Source organism: Hippopotamus amphibius, chromosome 6, assembly GCF_030028045.1.
Source record: "Hippopotamus amphibius kiboko isolate mHipAmp2 chromosome 6, mHipAmp2.hap2, whole genome shotgun sequence".
Classification (NCBI taxonomy): Eukaryota; Metazoa; Chordata; class Mammalia; order Artiodactyla; family Hippopotamidae; genus Hippopotamus; species Hippopotamus amphibius.
In genome coordinates, this window is record NC_080191.1 from 115,948,103 (window position 1) to 115,954,102 (window position 6,000).

A 6,000-nucleotide genomic window follows, 5' to 3' on the forward strand; every position below is an offset into this window, starting at 1 on the left:
GTTTGGTTCTAAGATGGCCTTTGTGGGCTGGCCTGGGACCTCATTATCATTTCTGAAATAATAGTGGCTCTGACATCAGCTGACTAGTTGATTAGTTCTTCCCCCAGAAAGTGAAACACAATGTGATGGGGTACAAGCAGCAGACAGGCACTGTCCAGGCTTCACTGCCACCAGGAAGCGTCAAAGGATACTTAAGATCCCTGTCAGAGTGAGCCCTGAGTTCATTGCCACACCTTGCAGTTCATATAGAAGTCACAGGGTCATTTGCAAAAGTAGCCAAAGGTTTTGTATTGTCCACACTATCAGTGGGGTTGCGGGCTGGTCATGGTAGAGGGGAAATCACTGAGGTCACAGAAAGGTTATCAAATGGAGGAAGCTCATTCAAGTAGACTGAGGTCAAAAGGTGAATTATTCACCACCAGGAGTCTCTTGAGACCAGCAGTTTCCAAATGAGAACAGAACAGGAGCACAGAGGTCTGAGAACAAACTCTCGGTCCCTCTTAGAGAGCAGCAGCCCTGGGAGGTGGGGGTGGGGATGGAGGGGCAATGTGTTCTGCAGACCCCCCCTTCAGGGTGGGTAGGCTGGACAGACCCATGGACAGTAGTAGATGGACCTGTGTCACCCACCTGAGAGAAAGTAGGGGCTTCCACTCCTTTCCTGCCACGCTTGCATCCCTCTGGGGCTGACTGTGTTATCACCAGCCCATGATGGGTTCCGTGTTGCTGGGAGCCATGGCTGACACACAGTGTTCCCAGACATAACATTCTGGAGGTCCCCAAAGTGAGAGTGGACACAGGGCACATCCTATTCACCTCTGTACCCAGCACACCGTCTACCACAAGGACGGTGCTCCATACATATTTGGTGACTTAAGTTAGTTTGAGTTGAGAAAGTCTAACATGTCCTACATCACCTACAGAGGTCCATGACCTTAAACAACAGGCTTTTAAAGAAATGAATCCCTAGATTGGAATCTTTCTCACTTACTCTTAACTGCGATCAATTGTAGGCTATTCTAATTTTAGTTTTGTGAAGTTTAACACACTCCTTTTCAACCCTGCATCTTTGATACGATGTCACGAACTTCTCCAGAACACCAGCCTGGGAAGGCAGCCTCCCACTGAGTGTCAATCACTGTGCAAAATTCCTGAGATACAGAAATGAAAGCAGCACCATCCCTGGGACAGTGGAGACAACCCGGAAGGGCAATGAAGCATAGTGAGTAGCCCATCCTTCTGAAAGCAGAACCAGACCCCTGTCCCTCCAGGACGATGTCCGGCTGGGCAGAGAGGATGGGCAGGATTTCCCTGTCCAGGGAAACTTGGTTTGCATCTTTGCCGCTCCCTGTCCACTAAGGGTTGTTTTACCTTTCTAATGTCACCCTTACTCCAAGATTTCCTGTAGCCACACATTCACCAGAAGAAGTTGAAATAAGAAAACAAACTAATGGGCAAATAAGCTACGTCTAAGCTACTGAGATGCTGAGCCCATGCTATGCTGTTCTCCTAAAAGAGAGAGGTTCTCTTCACTCCAGTAAGACTTCAGTTTCCTCTTCTGATCTTTACATTCATATTGGTACCTACATTATGAACTAATGTAGCTCCAGAAATGGCTTTCAGACACAGAATACGATGACAAGTCTCAGCTACCATCTTTATTGCAGAACTCAACATTGTAAGTAACTTCAATGGGGAAATAAACAAACATGGCCACAGGAGCCCAGAGAAGGGCACTGCCATTGTCCTGGTGGGGGGGGGGGTGGTCAAAGAAGGCATTCCTGAGGGAGCTTACTGAGGAGTGAAGGACTTTTCAAATTGGGACAAAGGAGATGTCAGTGACGGAACTCGTATTGGAGGAGGAGGCAGCAACACGGACAAAAGCTCAAAAGCCGCAGAGTAGGTGGCATGTTTGTGGGATCACGGGATTTTCAGCAGGGCTGGAGAATAAGATGCTGCATGTGGGTGCCTGGAGGGAGAGGCAGGGGCTAGATCGTGAAGGCTCTTATATGGCATAAGGAATTTGGGTACTATTCTGAGTGCAATCGGTGGAAGTGGGTTGACGTAAGGGAATTATATTTATTATAAATCACTCTGGAAGCAAAATGGAAAATGGAGTTGAAGAACTGAACTCAATTCTGGGAGCCTGGTTAGGAGTCTGGTGCAATAATGCAGGCAGGAGACAATGGTGGCCTTGGTGGGGGTGTGAAGTAACATTGGGGGTGCAGAAAAGTGGACTGATTCAAGAAATACAAAGGAGGTAAGACCAGCAGAAGGTGGAGGTGGATTGGCTGTCAGGGGTGAGCGAGGGGGGAGCTGAGCATGACAGCCCAAGTTTCTGGCTTGGGCAGCTGAGCAGGGTTTGATACCCTTCACTGCAATAAAGTTTTCGAAAGGAGGAAGAAATGGAGGAGAGAGGTAACTATATGAATTTGAGTTGCCCATGGGCCATTGAACACAGGAGTTCATAATTCAGCAAAGAGATTTGGGCTGGTGATATAGGTTTGGGAGCCACCCTTTTTCTAGATGGTCATCAAAGCCACAGGAGTGGAAGAGTCTCCTGCACAAGAATGTGAGGGTGGGGAGAGGACACGGAACCCTGAGTACAGCCGTATTTAAAAGATGCCCCGGCAAAGGGAGGCCCCCAGAGGGGTGGGGATGGAGCCACTGCAGGGAACGAGGAAAAGCCAGGGTGTTCCGTGTCTGTGGGGTCTTTTAGGGAGAGAACAGCGGCCCCAGGGCCCAGTGCTGCCAAGGAGGGCTAACACGAGGCAAAGGTTGAAAACTGCCCGTGGGTTTGGCTGCAGGAGGCCATGGGTAACCTTGGTAAGGGCAGTTTCAGCAGAAGTGGTGGCAGAAGACCCTGGCTGGATTGGGGACAGAGAGGCCATCACATACTTTCAAGAAGCTCAACTTCGAAGGGAAGAAGAAAAAGAAGAAGTAGCTGGACAAGGCTTCCTTTGGTTGTTATTTTTAAGTGGGAAAGACTTGAGCATGTTTCAACGCTGATGAAAAGGAATCAGGACTTCCTGATGGTCCAGTGGTTAAGATTCCACGCTTCCACTGCAGGAGGCACGGGTTCCATCCCTGGTTGGAGAAACTAGGATCCAGCATGCCACGTGGCGGGGCCAAAAAAAAAAAAGCCAATGGAAAGGAGCCCATGGGGAGAGAAGAAGAGGAGGCTTATGGAGAGGGTCCTGCCCTAAGAAGGCAGGGGGTGCGGCTGGACGGGTGCTGTGGCTGAAAAGGCAGCCGCTCTAGTTTGGTTTGGAGGATGAATGAAATGAGGAATGACATGAGTTCCTAGCAGAACCCCTCGAGCTCACCTTCCCAGCTCCTCCCAACCTCCCAACGTGTTTCCCACAGCCCCTCGTGCAGACCCCCAGAGCCATGACTGAACCCGTGGGCCTGGCTGCCGCAACACTAGAGCAACAAGGCAAGCACCCCATTTGTGATGAAATGGATGAGCGGACAGTGAGAGGCTGGTGAGGAATGCACATGGAGCATCCCAGGCCCCTCTCCCACTCGGATTCAGTGGCCACCCACCACCAAAGGGATAAAGTCCATATTCCTGACCACGGAGGGGAGGCCCAGGCCCACCTCTCCAGCCAAACTTCCCACCACACACCTGCTGCCTGCCTTGCCCTTCCCACCTGTTTCTGCACTCATGGCTGTCCTTGTGCTAGGGTCCCTTCTGCTTCCCCATCTGTAAGCCCACCAGGCCCCAGCTCAAATGTCACAGGTCCTGTGAGGGTGGCCCCGTCTGCACGGTCACTCACCTCCTCATCTCCTAAACAATTGTCCTCACTTTCATCATATTCAACCCAGCTGGCTCACCTTCTATTCTTTGAGCTCCCCGAGGGCAGGGGATGGACCATATTCAGGTGTGTGTCTCCAGCACCCTGCTCAGGGCCCACATATAATAAATACTTATAGGAGGGAAGGTGTGGCCAGGCCCAGGGAGACTGAGCCCAGAAGGAAGGGGCAGTCTGGGTGCATCGGGGTCAAGAAATAAATAACCTCTGGGCTTTGGTTAAGAGAGCATCAGCCACAGAGAGTGGGAAGGGTGTCCAGGGGAACAGGCTCAGCTAGGATGGAAGTGAGAGGCCACAGCTGGCCACGTAGGGGCCAGCATGGGAAGTCCAGGAGACGTTCATGGACATCCTGATGAGTGGAAGTTCCAAACAACAGGCAGACAGTGGGGCTGGGATATCATTGCTTGAAGTTAGACAGTCCTCACCAGAGGGCAGAGCCCAGGGTCAGGACCCCAGATTCCCAGGAACTAGAGTTGGGGGAGGGGTTGCGGAGCAGAGCCTGGTGATAGCAAAGCAGGACTCTGCTCATTTATTCGACCAGCATGCGTGAGACTGCTGCTGGGCTCTGGGGCTTTGCACAGTGCTGGCTGGATACCATGAAGCCGAAAATTAGCACAGACTTGCGAGCTATGTAAAGGGAAAACTACAGCTCAGCAGGGCAGGAAGTCTGCTTGGGGACTAAGGGAGAGACAGGCAGCCGGCAGACAAGGGAATGTAGGAGGGAGCAGTGCCCATTCACAGGCAGCCCAGAAAGTCAGGTCAGACAGATCTGGAGGACCCTTGGCTTTTTCGCTCAAGCTTAGTGTGTGTTTGGGCAGGTCGCCCGCCTCCTCAACTGTGGCTTCGCAGCACTCACGTCGGAGGGACACAACAAAACTGGAAGGTGAGGCGCGGCAGGGCTCCAAGGAGCTTCACTGCTGTAAGACACAATCCTGAGTGTGCACAGCATTCTCTACCTGTCCAGGTGCTGTGGCTTCTGTTGAGTGAGCAGGTGGGCTCGGGGCTCTATCTGCCCATGTCAGGGGCGCGGTCAGGAAATGAACACCTCCTCAGAAACTGTCCCACGTCTACGCCATACAAATAGAACATACTGCTTCCAAAACCGAGCATTTAGCCCACCTTTTGCTGGATTGCTGTGGTTCTGTGTGGACCGAGTCCCCTCCATGCTGCTGGGGCGTGGCAGCCCAGCCCTGCTCCCCCGGCAGACACTAGGAGAGTTCTGGACGTAGAGCACCAAGTGCCCAGCACTGAAGGCTGGTGGGGTTTGGCGCGCCAACTGGGCTTCCCGTGTGACCACAGACATCTCCGGGATCTCTGATCATAGCCGAGAGATTTTCAGAGGCAGATAAACTGATTAGGGCTCCCATACCAGGTTTCAGTCTGAGTAAGAGCTAGGAGTATTCAACGTTTAGAATTTAAAGTGAGTCTTTCTATCAGTTAATTAGAGAAGGTATTCCTGGGGTGAGGCCGGAATTGTGGCCACTTGAGAAGTTCTCAAAAATAATAATCACAAATTCAATTATATAATTGGTAATAGCAATTGCTACTTTTTTTTTTTTTTTTTTTTTGAGTACTTGCTATGAGCCAGGCACACCAAGTATTTACACAACTGGTATTCTTATACCCATTTTGAAAATGAATTACCTAGCAAGGCTCAAGTTCAAGCAGCCTGTTCAAGATCACAGTGAAAAGCCAGGATTTAAACCCAGCTTGTCTGTCTGAAGTGTGTCTTCTGAATCACCAAGCACACTGTCGCGTGAGCGAGCAGTCTTCCCGGAGTTCCTTACTGGCCAGCCCAGTCCTGTCGCTCAGCACAGGTGACTTATTTACACAAGGAGGCTTTCTGTCTGTGAAATGGGGATAATGTTATCTACTCCACGAGGTTTTTGGGGCTGGGGAACATGGGGGCCCCCATAACTCACACAGTCTGGGTCCTAGTTTTTAGGGAGTGCTCCACAAATGTTGCCTGGTATCGGTTTATTTTCTTCTAGAGATTTGGGGACGTGAACTAAATATAGAAAGCAAATCAGTGCCTGAGGTTTGCTGCAAAAAGCCTTCTTGCATCTGATAAGGTCAATCTTTAACTTCTGTGGATGTGGGGTTTGTGTGAACGTCACAGTTGCCTGTATCCGTCATCTTAATCTTTTCTGCCCTTCACCCTGCATGTTTCCCGAGGTTGGAAGTGAGC